The sequence below is a fragment of the Narcine bancroftii genome, chromosome 2 (genome assembly GCF_036971445.1).
Source record: "Narcine bancroftii isolate sNarBan1 chromosome 2, sNarBan1.hap1, whole genome shotgun sequence".
NCBI lineage: Eukaryota > Metazoa > Chordata > Chondrichthyes > Torpediniformes > Narcinidae > Narcine > Narcine bancroftii.
Genome location: NC_091470.1, coordinates 86,099,862 through 86,120,638, shown reverse-complemented (window position 1 = coordinate 86,120,638; position 20,777 = coordinate 86,099,862). Strand labels below are relative to the sequence as shown.

At 40.4% G+C, this 20,777-nt stretch overlaps 1 protein-coding gene across 15 annotated transcripts in view; it reads right to left on the bottom strand.

The window, feature by feature from the left end:
* The window catches only part of LOC138753859 (alpha-(1,6)-fucosyltransferase), an 852,902-nt gene that overhangs the window by 595,559 nt on the left and 236,566 nt on the right, over positions 1 to 20,777 (bottom strand). The window lies entirely within an intron of this gene.

Below are 20,777 nucleotides of genomic sequence, written 5' to 3'. Positions count from 1 at the left end.
GAGGTCCCCAGATCGGACAGAGGTCCCCAGATCGGACAGAGGTCCCCAGATCGGACAGAGGTCCCCAGATCGGACAGAGGTCCCCAGATCGGACAGAGGTCCCCAGATCGGACAGAGGTCCCCAGATCGGACAGAGGTCCCCAGATCGGACAGTGGTGCCAGATCGGACAGAGGTCCCCAGATCGGACAGAGGTCCCCAGATCGGACAGAGGTCCCCAGATCGGACAGAGGTCCCCAGATCGGACAGAGGTCCCCAGATCGGACAGAGGTCCCCAGATCGGACAGTGGTGCCAGATCGGACAGAGGTCCCCAGATCGGACAGAGGTCCCCAGATCGGACAGAGGTCCCCAGATCGGACAGAGGTCCCCAGATCGGACAGAGGTCCCCAGATCGGACAGAGGTCCCCAGATCGGACAGAGGTCCCCAGATCGGACAGAGGTCCCCAGATCGGACAGTGGTGCCAGATCGGACAGAGGTCCCCAGATCGGACAGAGGTCCCCAGATCGGACAGAGGTCCCCAGATCGGACAGAGGTCCCCAGATCGGACAGAGGTCCCCAGATCGGACAGAGGTCCCCAGATCGGACAGAGGTCCCCAGATCGGACAGAGGTCCCCAGATCGGACAGAGGTCCCCAGATCGGACAGAGGTCCCCAGATCGGACAGAGGTCCCCAGATCGGACAGAGGTCCCCAGATCGGACAGAGGTCCCCAGATCGGACAGAGGTCCCCAGATCGGACAGAGGTCCCCAGATCGGACAGAGGTCCCCAGATCGGACAGAGGTCCCCAGATCGGACAGAGGTCCCCAGATCGGACAGTGGTGCCAGATCGGACAGAGGTCCCCAGATCGGACAGAGGTCCCCAGATCGGACAGAGGTCCCCAGATCGGACAGAGGTCCCCAGATCGGACAGTGACGCACAGATCAGTGCAATCAGAGTCTGCCCACTGTCACTGCACCAGCAACTGTTCTGGTTGAATGAGTGCAGGATAAGTAAAACAAACATTTGCATTTCTTTTGTTAATCGAGTGTGTTTCAAAGCTTTTGGTAATGTCAAAATTTTTAGCCTTTTTAATTTTTTAAATTTGTATCATGGGCACTGATTGTGGATGCTTCATTGGATTTGGGGTTACTCAGATCCATGAAAATGTCTTGATTGCTCTCTTCAGTGGCCAAACTGGGAATTGGTTTCATAAAGTGTTTTTTTCAGCTGCTTTGTGGACTGGACTTGCTGTTGGACCTGACTCGCTATGGACCAGGCATGTGAAGTTACGTTAGACAACAATCTCTGATCAGGCAGCACTGCTCATTCACAACAGTGGTACCACAGAACTCCAAACTTGGCACCACCACAATAAATGCAGGGCAGCTCACATCTCCCCACAGGTTCTAGCTCAAGTCAGCAAATAGGGCAAGATGTAAATGTACTTGCATCTAGGATAGCTCAGTCCTCTCTCCAGGATGATGATTCTCCCTCTGTCTGCAGAGCATTTCAGGCCTCTCCACTTCATTACACTAAACCTGCATTCGTTTCTTGAAAAATTATCTCCCTTTGAAGGAATGATTGTATAATTCTGAAACACAAATACAAAATTCTCCAGCTTTCTGGATGAAAATGATCTTCCATAAGTTTATACTTTTCAAAATACTTAGTACAGTGTGAAGGGTCTTTCTGCAAGCAGACTAATATCAGATTATTTTTAACTTTTAATTTAAATTTGAAGATACTGTACAGTAACAGGCCCTTCTGGCCCATGAGCCAGTGCCATCCAAATACACCCACGTGACAAATTACTGATTCCTCATATGTCTTTGGCACATGGTAGGAAACTGGAGCACCAGGAGGAAACTCACATGGTCACCGGGAGAATGTACGAACTCCTAACAGACAGTTGTGGATTTGAACCCAAGTGACTGGCGCAGCTATAGCTTTGCACTTATCACTGCACTAACCATGCCACCCTCTAACATTCATACAGAGTTCACACGCCTAACCATTTATCTGGGATCGTTGGGACCGGACACCTGCCTTTTTTTGGAATCATTTTGATTTTGGTCCCTTTAAGCAAATACCTTGCTCCTAGCTCCTGTTGTCCATCGACTCCTCCCAACACAACCCCAGGGCCAGTACCAGACTATTTTGCGCCCTAAGCTGGGCTGAGCATGGGGGGTTCGATGTGCCATTCAGGAGGCTCTCGATCTGCATGTGGGACAGGTGGAAGTCGGGCCAAAAAAGCCGGACAGCGTCAGCTGCTCGGAGCTGGTGGCCAAGCGGGGCAGAAGGCTGGACACAAGGTGCAAGGCTGCAGGAAGAGTGGGCCATCGGGGGGGAAGTGGAATCGAGAGCCAGCGGCTTTCAGGCTGGCCCACAGGCACACCGCAGCAGCGCAGCATCGCTCATCTAACTTCCAACATGGCAGCAGGGGTGCAGTGCTGCCGAGCTCAGAGAACCACACTCGGTCAATGAGGGGGCAGTGGCCATCTTCATTGCCCATAATCCCCCACACAGCTGGACTGGGGAGGTCTCCCTCTAAAAATGGAGAATGTATTTCAGGAAATTAACATTTCTTATGTGTAATGCCATCTACCAAAAAAAGTGCCAGTTTTTGGAGGTTTTCGGAATTCCGGATAAAAGATTAGGCATCTGTAAAGGATTACAATGAAAAGAAAGATTAATTAGCTCTAAGCAAGAGCAGGATGAGATCATTATTGTGGGGTCCATTCAGGAGCCTGATATCTGCAGGAAAGAAACTCTTTAAGCCTCTTGGTGTGAGATTTCACACCCTTGAGCCTTCTTGAGGGTGAGGAGAGCATGTCTGGGTTATGAATGGCCCTTCAGCATGTTGGCTGCTTCTCCCAGGCAGTGGGAGATGTAGCTGGAGCCCAATGAGGGGAGTTTGCATGAGGTTCTGAGCTGCATTCATCACCTTTGAAAGCTTCTTCCGATCTTGAGCTGAGCAGCTCCTGTCCCACCCTGTAATGCACCCAGTAAGTTTTCTTTTGATGGTGCATCTGTAAAGACAAGGGGAAATGCCAGACTTCCTTTCTCTACTGAGAAGAGAGGCATTAGAGTCTTTGTAGGCACGTTTATGGTGTAACGCAATCTTAAAGGTGGCTCACCAAAAAGGAAAAAAGTTGAACTTATCTTTTTATGGAGAAGGCCTACAAGGCAGATCCAGCGGTGCGGCAGTGTCTGGATCCATTTTACGGAGTTGAGGGAGGCAGGGCGAGTGGTGCAGTAGCTCCGCCTACCACCATGACATCATCCATACGCGCCGAGGGATAGCGGCCAACACCCGAAATGGTGACCGAAGAGTGCTGGCAGATCTCCTGCGCAACGTATCTACCTTTATTACAGTATGCAGGATTTTAGAAATCCTGCTCCTGGGTCACGGGCTGACGATGTCAGTAGGACATCATCAGCCCGCTGCTTTCAGCGGCATTGCCTTCATGGAGAAGGTGGAGAGAGTCACACCACATCTGACTCTACCACCCTCCCCCCCCCATCAAGATGGGTCAGAGTCCGCCTCCTGAATCCACCCTCAGAGCTTTCAACAAGGTAAGTGAAGCAATGTAAAGGCAGAGAATATCCACCCAAAAAGGCCTAGTAAAACAAGAAATTTCACAGATCCCATGGGTGAAGTAAAAATACAGACTCAGCAGGTCAGTGTACTTTATGTATCAAACTTAAAGATGGATTACCAATGTTTTTGGCTTGATCCCTTCATCAAGGTATGAAAAAATGAAGGCAGGTGCCTGAACATAATGGTGGGGTTGGGTAGAAGGTGGTTCAAGGGGCAAGGGGAGGAGCACAGTCACGTCCCAAAGTCCCAGGAGATAGTACGTGGATAAGGGAGAGACGACACACCAGCAAGCGGGGGAGGAGGGATGGTTCGGTGAATAGAGAGGGAAGGGGGTGGAGATCTGGCAGGGGGAACGGAAAGGAGGGAGGGAGGCAGAAACCAGAGAAGTTGGATACTGTGAGACCAGCATTTCTGTGTTTTTACTTCAATCACAGCGTCTGCAGACTTTCATGTTTCCTGACGTTGAGAGAGAGAGGCTGTTACCTTGGTACCATTCCACTAGACTTTCAATGTCTTTCCTGATGGATGCTCTTTCAATATCATTCCAACCAGCATGCGTGACAGGTTATTCCAATTATTCATAGATTGTGTATTAAGAAGGCTTTTAGTATGCTGGCCTTTATCAATCATTGCATGGAATATAGGAGTTGGGAGGTGATGTTGAGATTGTATAAGACGTTGGTGCGGCCTAATTTGGAGTTCTGTGTGCAGTTCTGGTCGCCTAATTATAGGAAGGATATAAACAGAGTGGAGAGAGTGCAGAGAAGGTTTACCAGAATGTTGCCTGAGTTTAAGCATCTGGAGTATGGGGAGAGATTGGACAGATTGGGTCTTTATTCTTTGGAGCGTAGAAGGTTGAGAGGGGATTTGATAGAAGTATTTAAGATTATGAAAGGGATAGACAGAATGGATGTGGATAGACTATTTCCGTTAAGAGGAGGAAAGTTTAAAACAAGAGGACATGAGTTAAGAATTAAGGGGCAGAGGTTTAGAGGTAACATGAGGGGGAACTTCTTTACTCAGAGAGTGGTAGCTGTGTGGAATGATCTTCCGGGAGAAATAGTGGCGGCGGAGTCAATTGTATTATTTAAGAAAAGGTTGGACAGGTATATGGATGAGAAGAAGATGGAGGGTTATGGGCATTGTGCAGGGAGGTGGGATTAGAAAGGGGTGTTTGGTTCGGTGCGGACTAGAAGGGCCTAATGGCCTGTTTCCGTGCTGTAATTGTTATGTTATATATGTTATGTTACTGATGCAGACCGACAGGTCAAGAATTTCTGACAAAATTATTTGTCCAGGATTGATCATTAGTTGTGAAAACTATTACCTTTTCTCGACAAATCCGAAATACATAATTTCAGGCAGTTTAGTTGTAAATAATTACATTACTGTTTTCTTTTCAATTATTCCCAAAGCATGTGATTTTGAGCATCCAAGATCCTTCAAAATAATTTCAATTTCGAAAATGACAAGCCTCAAAGTACTGAGCGAGGTGCAGTCACCAAGTGGAACTAAATTCAAAATGCATAGACCACTTGTCTACACTCCATGTTATCTTTTTGGGACCATGATTCATTGCATCAGATCATTTAATCTCATTGAAACAGGATTATTCTTTTCAGGGAATTTATGCTTTACTCTGTTCATCTGGCACACTTCATTATTACCAACATGCTGGCATTTATCATTCACGAGCACACGTGTTAACCATAAAAACATACTTCAGGAACAATCACCAGTCAATCCAGAGCATTATAAAAAATGCAATAATGTTTGAAAATGAATTAAATTCACATTTTAATAAGCAGAATGCACTGAAGTAGTCCTCACCATTGTCAAAATCATAGGCTATAACCCATTCAGTGTTTAAAAAGGAAAAGCAAAATACAAGCTACTCATTATTCTTCTTTATAAAATGATAGTGTGAGAATACCAATGCATCTTAATGGTTTTTGCATTGAATTATGAATCGAAGGGATCATAACACCCACAGTACTATTTTAAGACAACATCAACTTCTGGAATCTACACATCTCTGCTTTAATTTAGAGCAGTGGTTCTCAACCTTTTTCTTTTCACTCACATACCACCTTCAGTAATCCCTATGCCATCGGTGCCCTGTGATTAGTAATCCCAATCACTAACACTCAGTGATTCACAAGCTGTAAATATTCATGTCCAAGTCAGAACACAAATAGAAACAGCCCTTATAGCAAACGATTTTCTAATGCACTGATGTTCATGCCCCATAGTTTTAATCTTCAAGGTGCCCGGTATCAATAGAAAAACATTGACATTTTGCTCCCACATCATCTCAGCAGCACAATTTTGAAGGACACAAACAAAGGCAAGATTTCCTGGATTTCAAACATCACCTGTGCCTCAATTAATTCCAGAGGAAAGCCTCAAATTATCTGGCAGCACTTTCAAACTTTGGGCATTTTTTTCCAATTGTGTGAGGTTTTTTTTAAATTTAAATTTAGACCAGTGGTTCTCTACCTTTTTCTTTCCACTCACATCTCACTTTAAGTGATCCCTCCGCCATCGGTGTTCTTGTGATCAGTGAGGGTTTGCTTAAGGTGAGATGTGGGTGGAAAGAAAAAGTTGGAAAACCACTGTTTTAATCATCACTCATTGACTCGTGATGTGCATGGTTTCAGAACTCCAAAGGCAATTTTTCTCAAGCCAAATATTTCAGTAACAATTGGGTCCAGAGCAGAGATTCTCAACCTTCCCTTCCCACCCACATCCCACCTTAAGCAATCCCTTACTAATCACAGAGCACCGATGGCACAGGGATTACTTAAGGTGGGATGGGAGTGGGAAGGAGAAGGTTGAGAAGTGCTGGGTTAGAAGCTTTTGCCTTGAGCTGTGCTTTGTTGGTAGTGCATTAATGGATCGAGCATTGAAATTTATCAAAGGTGTGCCTTTGGGGTACAGATCTGTAAAACCTGCCAGAAAAAGAGGGTAGGACTAATCCATTCAGTCAGAAATAAATTTTAAAGTAAATATTTTACCTTTTCAAATTAAACTCTGGCTCTGAGAATTGTAATGTAACTAATGTGGAATTTCATTCTTTCAGAATTTAATGATCTTTGGGGATTTCAAGTAATTTTTTCACCTCCCGTATTACTCTTAATTCCAGTTTTATTTCCATTATTTGTTTTCCTCCTGATTTAAACTTTTCAGATTTGATTTCAGCTATAATTCCACTTTCCCAATCACTAATCAGTTCACTTCACTGTGAAAAACTCCTCACAGTTCTTCTTGACCTTCACAAAGTGAGGTTAACACTTTTATAGCCTTTTTTCAAAAAAAAGAGCTGAAACACATTTTGAACCAGTGAAGAATTTCTGAAGTTACTTGTAATCTCAGAAGTGTGACAACCAATTTGTGTAATCAAGCTGCCACATACAATAATGTCAACTGTCAAGAGATGTGGGCTCATAACAAGGAGTGGGTGGGGCTCAATTTAATGTCTCATTGGCAAAAAGCATCTCTGATACAACAGGGCTCTTTGAAAACTGCAGAGAACAGCCAGCACTACAGGGCGACACACAAATATGCTGGACAAACTCAGCAGGTCCCGCAGCATCCATAGAAAATAGCTCTTCTCAGCACCATCTGGCTATGTGTCTGCCACAGGCACCTGAACCCAATGCCTTTGAACCTTAGATATCACTGAGCCACATTTATAATAATTTTAATGAGTGGTTTTGGCAAAATAATGGATGCCTGATATGCCCTGAATGCCATTGGCCATTGTACATTCTCCCCGTGTCCGCATGAGTTTCCTCCAGGCGCTTGAGTTTCCTTCCACCCTTCAAAATGTGTGGGGTTTGTAAGTTAATTGAAGGGCCAGTTACCATGCTCTGTGCCTACATTTTTTTTAAAAATTAAATCTTTATGTGTATGTGCGTATATTATGGGTTGTGTATTGTGCGCGCACTGGGTCTGGGAAAAACACTGTTTTGTCTTGAATATTTTATTTAAATCAACATGTATAAGATAATAATAAATCACAATATTACAATGTTAACAAATATATGTTGAAAATAGAAAAAAAGAAAAACTAATAAAAACTAAAACTTAAAAAACCCTAAACCCACTCCCCCGAACCTAATCTCATCCCATAACTAATCTAATCCATTATAAAATACATAATATCATAACTAGATAGTAATTTGGATTGCATCAGTTGACACTCAAGGATCCAAAGAATCATTCCAAAAATTATTATTCATTCAGGGAAAACTTCACAGGTCAGGAATATTCCGAAAAAAAAAAAATTAATCTCATTATTCTAGCATACGGGCTCCAAATTTGTAGAAATATAGAAATATTTACCCCTTCAATTATAAGTAATTTTCTTCTAAAGGAATACAACTGAATCTCAGCATACCCTCAATATAATGTTAATGAGACATCAGGTTTCCAAGTAACAGCGATACATTTCCTTGGTATAACTAAGGCTAACTTAATAAATTTCAAATGAGAATCTGATAAATTCAAGATTTAACGGGAAAATCACACCGGTAGTTCATTGCAAAAACTTACTAACAGAAACCCAAAAAGAATTAACATTTGAACAAGACCACGTAGAATGAAAAAAGGGTCTAATTTCTGTTCCACATCTAAAACATTGATTCAATAAATTTGAACTCTGTCTGTTCAGTTTCTGAGGTGTAATTTACAATTGATATAAAAAGATTATAGTGGAGTAATCTATATCTTACATTGATAGTATTGGACATAACTTCTTTACATAAATCTTGCCAGACCTACTAGTCTATTATTATTTCTAAATGTTGTTCCAACCTTTCTTTTGGATTAAACAAACCTATTTCAGGTGTTTGTTATTATAACAAGATATATCCCACTGAAATAAATTTTTTAGTCATCCATCCATAATGATTTGTTCCAAATTTATAAGACTTTTTAAAACCATATCAGATCCCAATTTTTCTCTTAAATAGCCTCTCAATTGAAAATAATGTATTACGAGGAATATCATATTTGATTTTTAATTGGTCAAAAGACATCAATCTATCATTATTCTAACAATCTCCCAATTTTAAAATTCCTTTATTGTTCCAAATATTTTTAAAATTATCATCTTTTGAAAAAATTAATAGAGGATTGATTAATGGCATTTTTAATGAAAGAAGGTTTCCATCAATTTCGAGCTTAACTTTATTCCAAATATTAAGCAAATATTTTAATATCAGAGCATCTTTAGCCATTTTTATTAATTTTGGTTCCCATTTATAAATAAACTCTTCTGACATAGTTTTTCCAATTTTATTAAATTCAATTTCCACCCAAGATGGTTTAATTTTTACAAACATGGATACAAACTAAAAATCTTAATTGTGTTTCCTTATAATAATTCTTAAAGTTAGGAAGTTGTAGTTCTCCTTGTTCATATTTCCATTTTAACTTTTCTAATTACTTTTTAATGATTTTCCCTTTCCAAAGAAATTTCCTAACTTGTTTATTTAAATCTTGAAAATATTTTTGAGGTATAGAAATAGGTGAAGTTTGAAATTAATACTGAATTCTTGGAAAAAAATATTCATTTTAATACAATTAACTCTTCCAATTAGCATAATAGGAAAATTTATGCATTTATTTAATTTTTTTAATATTGGGATATAATTTAGTTTACATAAAATTTTCAAATTATTATCAATATGTATACCTAAGTATTTAATCTTATCTGTCCATTTAAATTGAACCTTTGTCAACATTGTCAATAGTCTCCTTGCACCAATTCCGTTACTTTACTTTTATCCCAGTTTATTTTACACCCTGAGACTTTCCCATATTCTATCAACTGACTATAAAGTCTTGGTAATGATAGTTGTGGTTGAGTTAAATAAAATAATACATCATAAGCAAATATAAACTAATTTTATGTTCAGTCTGGTTTATTACATACCCTTTCAACTGTTGATCATCGAATCTTTTGTGCAAGTGGTTCTATAGTTAAAGCAAACAACACTGGTGATAAAGGGAATCCTTGTTTATTAGATCTGGTTAAATTAAAAGATTGAGATATATATCTATTATATAACTTAATCCAATTTATAAAATTCAAACCAAAACCAAATTTACTCAAAACCTTAAATAAAAAGTCCCATTCTAACCTTTTCTGCATCTAAAGCCACTATTACACTCAAATCTTTTTTTGTCTGCGCTAAATGAATTATACTTAATTTCCTTACTATATTTTCCAAAGTTTGTCTATTTTTTAAAACAAAACCTGTCTGGTTTTATCAATTCATAAAAATAATCATTAATCCTATTCGCTAATACTTTTGCTATAATTTTATAATCAATATTCAATAATGATATAGGTCTATATGAAGCTGGTTTTAATGGATCTCTATCTTTTTTTAGGAATAACTGTAATTATCGCCATGGAAAATGTTTCTGGAAGATAATTCAGTTTAAAGGCTTGTTCTATTACCTTCATAAATAAAGGAATCAATGTCTTTAAATTCTTTATAAAATTCAACTACGAGCCCATCTTCTAATGGAGATTTATTATTTTGTAAACTATTAAGTGCATCATAAATACCTTGATCAGTAAAAGGACTAAGTCATCTTCACCTACTTCAAGGTAATACCATTTGTGACAAATATTCATCTATAGCCTCCTCATCGCATAATTATTCAGGTGCATATAATTTTTCATAAAATTCCTTAAGTACATCATTTATTTTTTTTGTGATTTAAATGTCACTTCATTATCATTCTGTGGCATTGCATTAATTGTTCTAGAAAATTGTCCCATTTCTAACTGCCAAGCTAAAACTTTATGTGATCGCTTTCCTAATTCATAGTATTTCTGTTTAGACTGTAATATCATTTTCTCTGTTCTGTATATTAACATTGTATTATATTGTAATTTCTTATTAACTAAACTTCTATATTTATTCTCAGAAGATTATTTTTGAATTTTTTTCCAATAAAGTTATTTCCTTTTCTAATTGATTTATATCCTTCATATATTCCTTTTTAAGTTTTGAAGTGTAGCCTATAATTTGTCCTCTTAAATAAGCTTTCAATACATCCCAAATAGTAAATATATCTTCTGTTAAATGTAAATTAGTATCACAAAACAATTCTTTTTGTTGTCTTATAAAAAGACAAAAATCTATCCTCTTCAATAATTAAGAATTTAATCTCCATCTTTACTGTTGTTTTTCAGCAAATTTCAATTCAATCAACAATAGAGAATGATCAGATATTATTCTTGTTTTATAATCAACATTTAAAACTCTTGATTGATTTTGAGCTGAAAGCAAAAAAAACAATTCAATTCTAGAATATGTATCAAATCTACTAGAATAAAAAGAATAATCCCTATCTTTAGGATGCATCCTTCTCCATATGTCAATTAAGTTAAAATCTTTCATTATGGATAACAATATTTTAGCCACTTTTGATTTAACTATACCTCTCAATGATTTATCCAACAAAGGTTCCAAATAAAAATTAAAATCGCCACCAACTAAATTCAAAAAAGTACCCTGTATAAATTACATACGTTTATGTTTAACAAAATTCACTCATCAGAAAATATCTGACAATTCACCATTACATAGCTTGCTGCCGGATCTGTTTTAACTTGTAAATTTTTCTTAAATAAAATTATTACTCCTCTAGCTTTGGAATTAAATGTAGAAAAAACTACATGACCTACCCAATCTCTTTTCAACTTCAAATGTTCATTCTCAGTTTAATGAGTCTCTTGTAAAAACACAATATTTACTCCCAATTTCTTAATATAAGATAAAACCTTCTTTCTTTTTATGGTCCCATTAATATTAAAACTCAAAATCTTAACTACTTCATTCATTATTTTTATCTATACACTTTTTTTATTCTATCGATCACTCCAATCCAGGAAGGATTCCCACAAATTAATTTGCAATCCAAAAACAGTAACATTATAAAAAGTTAGGATTAAAAAAAGAAAGAAAAATGATAAAACAACCCCCCCCCCCCCCCACCCCCACATTTCCAGAATGCTAGAGACACTAGCATTACCACCCTCCATTTTACGGGCTGTGGGCAAACCACAAAAACACATGTAGCCATCAAAAATCAACAAACACATCCCCTGACCCCTGGGGAAAGCAAACTTTCCTGTAAAGCATCAATACTTCCCCATACAGTCTCCTCATCCATCAAAAGAAAGAAAAAAGGGGAATACACCTTTTTATACAATAGCAATTTATTTAAGAAGATCTTCATCTACTGTTACTTGAGTTTAAGACAAACCATTCGCATATTCTTCAGCCTGACCATGATTTGTAAAAAAAAAATACATTCTGCTGATTTGGAAAAAATATTTTCAAAGCAGCTGGATTGCGAAGAACAAATCTATAACCTTTATCATATAAAACCTTTGTAACCTGATTAAATTCTTCTTCAAAGGAATTTGACTCAGATCTAGATTTTAAAAAAATCTTATACCTTTCATAATTCAAAGGTCCATATTCTTTAGCTCTTTTCATCATTAAACCAAGCATCTTCTCTCTATCTTTGATAGTTTAAAAATCTGATCAAAATAGAATGAGATCTCTGATTAGGACCCGGCTTTGGTCTAAATTTAAGCTCTGTGAGCTCTCTCAGTCAAAATCTTATCTTCAAAATTATCTTCTCCAACCAGTTTCGGTATCCATTCTTTAATAACAAATGGATCAAATCTTGACTTTCTTTACCTTCAGACATCCTCACAATTTTAAGATTATTCCTTCTACTGTAATTTTCCAAGATGTCAACTTTATCAAGTCATTTTTCATTCATAGAAATCAAAGCAGTCATTGAATCTTCATTAACATTTGTCCTTTCTTCAATACATTGTACTTCTTCACACACATCTTGAATTTTCTCTTCCACTTTATCAACTCTTTGTGAAACATTATTTATCAATTTAGTCATATCAGTTCTAACTTGCTTTAATTCTAGTTAAAAATTTAAAATTACTTTCCAATGTATGAAAGTTTATCAATTTTAGTTTCAATTTTATCCATTTTTCTTACCTTTAGATCTTCCGAGCTTGTCTATTCTTCTTCACTTCCAGAGTTATCAGAATCTTCTTCCACATTAGAAGTGTCCCCCTCTTGCTTAGAGGTAGAGACACTGGAGTGGCCCTTTAAAACTTGAGGTTTTTTTTCTGAATATTTTTTTTCTTCTCCAGCGCACACGCACGATGCAGTTTTGACTTTTCCATCAGTGCCATCTTTGCGGGATGCCACAGAGAAGGCTCTGGAGGATGGTCCTTCGCTAGGGCCCTCTCCTGTGGATCCGGATCCAAATTCAGCGACCTACTTCAATGACAAGGTAGGCCCAGGCTCTCTCTCCTTTCTCTCTTCCCATTTTTCTTTTGGCATGGTCTTTCTTTGGCAACATCCTTTTCCTCCTGGTAAACACTCCAAAGTAACTTTAAAATAATTTTTATAACTTTTCTTAATATGCACTTTTTTAGTTAAATCCCTCAAGAGTCAGTAGGGTGCGTGCTGTTCCCTACGACATCATGTGACGCCCTCCAGATGATAATAAACTTGAAAGTAAGTTTAAAGCCATTTCTATGATCAAAATGAGCCTTGAACCTCAGAAAGTGGAACAGTAAATAGGCATTAATATCAATGAGGGGAAGTTTAACTAAGCTTGTTAGGTACCAAGTACCACCAGTTTCCTGCGCGTGCTTTTGAAATTACCCACAATTTCAAATAGCAAGAAACCTGAACTTATCATGGCTGGCATGATCCATGTATCATGAAACAGATTTTGGACATTAATTTTAATTTGAGGGGAGCTGTGAAGGTAGTAATTCACTGATCAACCACTGACGCAGAAACACCTCACTAAATCTGGAATTTTTTTTCCCCACAGGATATCTTCACAGCAACTTGGTGGCATTTTTATTTTTAAACATCCGCTTTCAATCGCTTCAGTGTGTTCAAAGTTTTCTGCTAATAAACAACTTTCAATATTCATTTCCTTCATTGCTGCCTGACACTGGCATCCGAAGTTCCCCTAATGGCCAGCAGGGTGAGGAAGAAGGCTGCCGCAAAACAACAAATTTCTTGGCACATCTTCACGACATAACCCTAATTCATTCTCATTTATTTTCCATCTAATCTTTAGTTGATTGTGCTTAGTACAACATAAAAAGTTAATTGCATGCTTACCCAGGAGCCTCCTTTGTTGCTTCTACAGAATCTTTAAATTTGGTGGGAGTACAACCCTGATAATCAAAGGATGGAATAATACCAGGATGGAGAAAAGGACCTTGACTCAGGAAATCCAAAGTAGAATAAGTTTAGATTCTTGGTTTTTTATTCCAAAATGCTTCATGATGTCGATTACCAACCTGAAACCCTGGATGAATCAGAGATTAGCAACACGCTGAGAGAATATTTTACCGTTTTGCATCATTTTCCATAAAAGATTATCACTGGGGTGATTCCAAAGTTTTTATATTCAAATTGAGTTTGAAAAAGAATCAGAACTTCTACTGGATGTGAATTAGAGCAGGAAGAGGTGGCACAGTTGGCGTAGTGCTTAGCGCAACACAGTTACAGCACCAGCGATTGGGACCAGGGTTTGAATCCCCTGCTGTCTGTAAGGAGTTTGTACGTTCTCCCTGTGTCTGAGTGGGCTTTCTCCAGGAGCTCCGGTTTCCTCCCATCGTTCGAAACATACCGGGGTGGGGGGGGTGGGTTAATTGGGTGTAAATTAGGCAGTACAAACTCGTGGACCAAAATGGCCTGTTACCGCACTGTATGTTTAAATTTAAATTTTAAAAAGAGCTTGAAAAAGAGTGTCACAAGATGTGAATTACTGCAAGAATGTACCTAGAAATGCTTCCACTCTCACAAAAGAGCTATTTCTGAGCAAAATCCAACTTCTGTTCAATTCCAGGTAAGGGCAGAAGACCAGTAAATGCCCAAGGAAAATTTCTTTTTACTTTATTTATAAGTGAGTTCCTATTATGAATGAAAGCTGTGTGTCTATTTCACAAGCAGCCCTATTGAAGAATTCTATACAGGATTCTAAGTAGGAAAAGACGAGCTGCAATGATGTACAGTTAGCACGACACTATTACAACACCAGCAACCATGGTTCAAATCCAGCGCTGTCTGTAAGGTGTTTGTACGTTCTTCCTGTGTCTGCATGGGTTACCTCCGGGTGCTCTAGTTTCCTCCAAACCTTCAAAACTTACAGGGTTGTAGGTTAAATTGGGTGTAATTAGGCAGCATAAGGTTAAAATGGCCAGGATAAATAAAATTGGAAACTTTTTTTTAAAAATACTCAACACACTTTGGCACTTATGGCCAGTGATTCTCAACCTTTTTCTTTCCACTCACACACCACTTTAAGTAATCCCTATGCCATCAGTGCTCTATGATTAGTAAGGGACTGATTAAGGCGGGATGTCAGTGGGAAGAAAAAAATTTGAAGACCACTATTTTAATTGTCCCTAATTGACTCATTACGTGCAGTTTCATAATTTCAAAGGAAATGGGCCAATAACAATTTTCTCCAGCAAAATATTTCAGTAACAGTTGGGTCTGGAGCAATGATGATCAACCTTCCCTTCCCACTCACATCCCACCTAAAGCAATCCCTTACTAATCGCTGAGCACCGATGGCACAGGGATTAAAGTGGGATGTGAGTGGAAAGAAAAAAGTTGAGAACCACTGACTTAAGAAGTTTTGATAACTTAAGGTTACATTGTCAAAGGAAAATCTTTCAACAAGCCACAAGAGTGACATATCACCCCTGCTGTGGATGAGACGCTCCATTGCCTTTTGTGGATTATACATTAGCGGAAGTGAAAATCTAGTCTGTCACCTCCAATGTGTGAGATGGAAGCCGATTTAACAAACACATATGCTTTTCGCAGCCTGTCCAGTTGCTTGGCGTTATCCAGCATTTGAAAACCTGTTCGTGATCTCAATTCAGTGAGCTTCAAACCTTTGTGGCCAAACACATCTCCAAATTGAAATCTGTTTGATTCAGGAGAATGATTCAGGAGCCACCATTTTCTGATGAACCACTGTTTAGGAGACCTAGAAACTGGGAGAAGACAAAAGGAAAAAGACCTGAAGAAATTCAGCACCCAGAGGAAGAAAAGGACATGAGGCATCGACCAGATGTTCAACATTCCTGACAAGTACAAGTCCAGTTTATAGTCATCTGATTGTACAAGTACAACCTGATGAATCACTGTTCTCCAGTCCTCAGTGCAAAGCATGTAGACACGCAACCAGACAAATAATGCATATGCAGGACAAGTATTTTCACTATAAAAATAAATAAATAAATGTTGCTTTGTATAAATAAGAGTTTCAGATGGTCAGTGTGAGCAGTTCCTTTGATCATTCAGCATTCTCACTGCCCGTGGGAAGAAACTGTTCTTCAGCCTGGTGGTGCTGGCTCTGATCCTCCTGTATCCATTTTCTGACAGGAACAGCTGAAAGATGCCGTGTGCAGGGTGGAAGGGGTCCTCAATGATTTTGTGTGCCCTCTTCAGACAATGATCCCGATAGATCACGTCGATTGGTGTGGTGGGGGGTGGGAGTGACATTCCTATAAAAGGTTGACATGATGGTGGCCAGTAATCTTGCCCATTTCAGTCTTCTCAGGAAATGCAGTCGCTGTTGCGCATTCCTGACAAGTGACATCATTTAGAGTGAACTCCAAGGAACTTGGTGCTCTCCACCACGAAATTGTTGATTTGTAGTGGAGGGTGATCATTCCTGGTCCTCCTGAAATCCACGATATTCTCCTTTGTCTTCTCCATGATGAGATCAGGTCGTTATTCTCAATCCATTTCACGAGACTTTCCACCTCTTCTTTGTATTTCATCTCATGATGCTGATGAGGCCAACTACTGTCGTGTCATCTGCAAACTTGGTGACCCGGTTGGAGCTGGATCTGGTGAAGCAGTCGTGGGTCAGTAGCGTGAACAGGAGGGGGCTGAGCACACACCCCTAAGGTGTGCCAGCGCTCAGTGTAATGGTGTTCGATGTTCTGCTACTGACCCGGACAAAGGGCTCAGGCCCAAAATTATGTCTGCCTTTTACTTCCAGTCAATACTACATGACCTGGTGAGCTTCTCCAGCACTTATGTAGGCTGCACTAGACTCTAATATCGGCAGATTTTCTTATTTAACTCGAGGAGACAAAAAAGCAGCCTTCTCAGAATTTTACCACTTTGCATGAATCATATTTTAGTTGACATCCTTTGCAAGTACCATTATGGCTCAAGTTGAAAACTAATCTCATTGAGAGTTGGCCGTTAATGAGTATTTGAGTGGACCTTACCTGTCGCCTAAAGAGGCAATCACCCTTTTCCACTGTACACCTCGAGATATGTGAACGCATATACCCACTGCCACCAGATTAGAGTGAGCTCACGAGAAGGATTGTGATATCGATGATAACGATTTTATTGTCATGCACATTGGACCATGCACAACTATGCCAAAGTTTTACTTACTGCAGCATAACAGGTACATTAAAAAAAACACACTAAATGCTTAATTGAATTAAAAATTAAATAGATAAGATAGAGCAATAATAAATATTCACAGTTATCCTGGGGCGGCCCGGTTGATATAGCGGTTAGTGCAACGCCTTCACAGTGCCAGCAGTCAGGATCAGGGTTCAAATCCTGCGCTGTCTGAAAGGAGTTTGTCTGTCCTCCCCCTGACTGCATGGGGTTTCCCCTGGGGGATCCGGTTTCCTCCCACTATTCAAAACGCACTGGGGGCTGTAGGTTAATTGGGTGGCACGAACTTGTGGGCTGAAATGGCCCGTAACAGTGCGTATGTCTATATTTAATTTTAAAAATTAAATTAAATTTTAACAGTGACTTTGCAATTGTGTAGACAGTCCATTTGAGGTGTAACAGGTTCAAGAGCCTGATAACTGTTGAAAATAAACTATTCTTGAACTGAGACATGCTGATCTCAGGCCTTTGTACCTTGTGGCCATAAGGCAGAAATGAGAAGAGGATATCAGCAGTGCTTTCACCTTTTGTATACCTTGAAGGAGGAAAGAACATGTCTACATCAGAAATAATGTCTGCACTCTGGTGTGTCCAGATGGTCAGTTCATTCATTCCCCTCTCCTTACTCCATTCTGGTCCAACATTTTCAAGCACATGTCATTATTCCAGCAGCTTTTGAGACACTGCTCCCATGACTGTTTAATTCCCAGTAGCCTGTCAAACCAAAGAAGCAGGAGGTGATTGTCATTGGCAAAGTGAAGTGGAGGTGGTAGGTCAGAATATATCAGGCAAGAAGGTTCTCAACAGCAATGGAGCACATGCCAGAAGGTGGCAAAGAAGTGACCATTTCAATACTGAAGCTGATGAGCAAAATGGAGAGCCAAAGTCAAACAGAACTTGCGCCTCTGACAGCTTGACTGAAATTAAAGTTAAAGTAGACAAGTACAAAGACCAATATCGCTCCTGATTGCTTGTCTCTGGGCAATTCATCAATGCATCATTAATAATGATGGAGGAGGGAGATGTGGTGATGGAGGAGGGAGATGGGGTGATGGAGGAGGGAGAGGGGGGTGGAGGGAGAGGGGGTGGAAGGAAAGGGGGGTGGAGGGAGAGGGGAGTGGAGGGAGAGGGGGGTGGAGTGAGAGGGGGGGTGGAGGGAGAGGGGGGTGGAGGGAGAGGGGGGTGGAGGGAGAGGGGGGTGGAGGGAGAGGAGGGTGGAGGGAAGGGGGTGGAGGGAGAGGGGGGTGGAGGGAGAGGGGTGTGGAGGGAGAGATATGGGAGATGGAGGGAGAGATAATGGGAGGTGGAGGGAGAGATATGGGAGGTGGAGGGAGAGATATGGGAGGTGGAGGGAGAGATAAGGGAGATGGAGGGAGAGATATGGGAGACGGAGGGAGAGATATGGGAGACAGAGGGAGAGATATGGGAGATGGAGGGAGAGATATGGGAGACGGAGGGAGAGATATGGGAGACGGAGAGATATGGGAGATGGAGGGAGAGATATGGGATTCAGAGGGAAAGATATGGGAGATGGAGGGAGAGATATGGGAGATGGAGGGAGAGATATGGGAGATGGAGAGAGAGATATGGGAGATGGAGGGAGAGATATGGGAGATGGAGGGAGAGATATGGGAGATGGAGGGAGATGAGGGCAATGGAAGAAGAGATGCATATGATGGAGGAAGAGATGAAGGAGATTGAAGAGAACATGCATGATAAGATGGAAATAGAAGAGGAGAATGAGGAGAATGAGAAAAATGAGGAGGAGGACATGGGGAGGAGACAGAGAAGCAGATGGAGCAGGTTGAGGAGAGGAGGAAGCAGAGAGGGAGATGGAGAAGGTGGGAAGGAGTAGGAAGGACTGGAGATGGATGAGGAGGAGGCAGGAAGAGGAAGAGGAGGAGGAGGGATAGAAGGGAGTAAGAAGATGGGGAGAAGGGGAGGAGGGAATACTGGGGACAGAATATAAGCAACAAATAAGAACAGGAAGGTCTTGGTACAAATTTGCAGAACATTGGTTCGACCACATCTAAAGCACTGGGTGCAGGTCTGGTCACCAAATTATAGGAAGGTCCTGTTTGCATTAGAGTGTGTGTAGAGGAGATTCACCAGGAGAATGCCTGGAATGGTGCATTGTGCTGAAAAGCTCCACAGAGTGGGTTTGCTCTTGTAGGAAAGGAGGCTGAAGGGGGGCCAAATAGACATAAAATCATGAGGGGCATAGGTTGTGGAGATGGTAAGAAACCCCTACCCACTGCAAAATCATCTACAACTGGATGATAACGGAGATTCAGAGGGAGTCTGAAACAGAATGTTTTTCACCCAGTGGAACGCATTGCCTGAGTAGGGGATGAGGGAGATATTCTTGGAACTTTCAAGGGGTATCCAGCCAACACGTGTCATACATCAAAGGCTGCAAATGAAATGAATGGTATGCTTGGCTGCTTGAAGATCCAGATAGACAAGATGGACCGAAGGGCTTGCATCTGTGCAACGTGAATCCACAACTATAATTAAGTCCCTGATCGGACTGATGGTGCCTTGTCTCTGTTCTGTTTTGATTGCTTGTTCGAAAAGAAACAGGAAAACCAATAGAGACATCAGCTGTCACCCAAGAGAGGAAAGACTGTCTCTGCATCTCCAGCTCAAAATTAAAATAACACTCAATAATTCACAAGCTGTAAATATTCATGTCCAAGTCAGGACACAAATGGAAACAGCCCTTATAGCAAACGATTTTCTAATGCACTGATGCTCATGCCCCATAGTTTTAATCTTCGAGGTGCCCGTTATCAATTGAAAAACGTTGCCATTTTGCTCCCACATCTTAGCAGGACAATTCTGAAGGACACAAACAAAGGCAAGATTTACTGGATTTCAACCATCACCTGTGCCTCAATTAATTCCAGAAGAAAGCCTCAAATTGTCTGGCAGCACTTTCAAACTTTGGAATTTTTTTCCATTGTGTGAGATTATTTTTAATTTTAAATTTAGACCAGTGGTTCTCAATCTTTTTCTTTACCCTCACATACCACTTTAAATAAATGGGGACAACCCTCTGACCCAAAATCAGGTGGACGGGGATAACCCCCTGACCCCAGACCAGGCAGATGAGACAATCCTCTGACCCTTGGGTTGTGGGACAGGAACAACCCTGTGACCTTTAGGTTATCGGATGGGAGACAACCCTTAACTCTAAGGCTGCAGAGAGCAAGCTGGATATAATCCTGCCCTATAGACTACCGATGTGGGGATTACCCCGACCCCAGGACTGCAGAGTAGCAACCTACATCACAAAATCATCAAGCAACATGATGAAAGAAGATGGACGATGGGCTACTGTCTAACACTAATGAATATAAACCTAGTATTGACCATGCATCAAGACTTCAGAAACCAGGTTTAGCCACTGAATACTTTTAGAAACCTTGTGGCTTAATTGTAAGCAAATCTCCACACGTGCAACTGTGGACCAGATATTCCAAGTGTCAGGAGCAAGCAGTGGGTTGAGCTAACTCATGAGATTCACAATTTGAGAGCATCGCTTGTGAGCTGGGATAATTTCTGATTTAACGTTTTCTGCCTGTGCAATCACACCTCCTTTTCTATCTATAGATTTTCATCTTTCCCATGGAGAAAATACTGTGCTGGAATTCAAA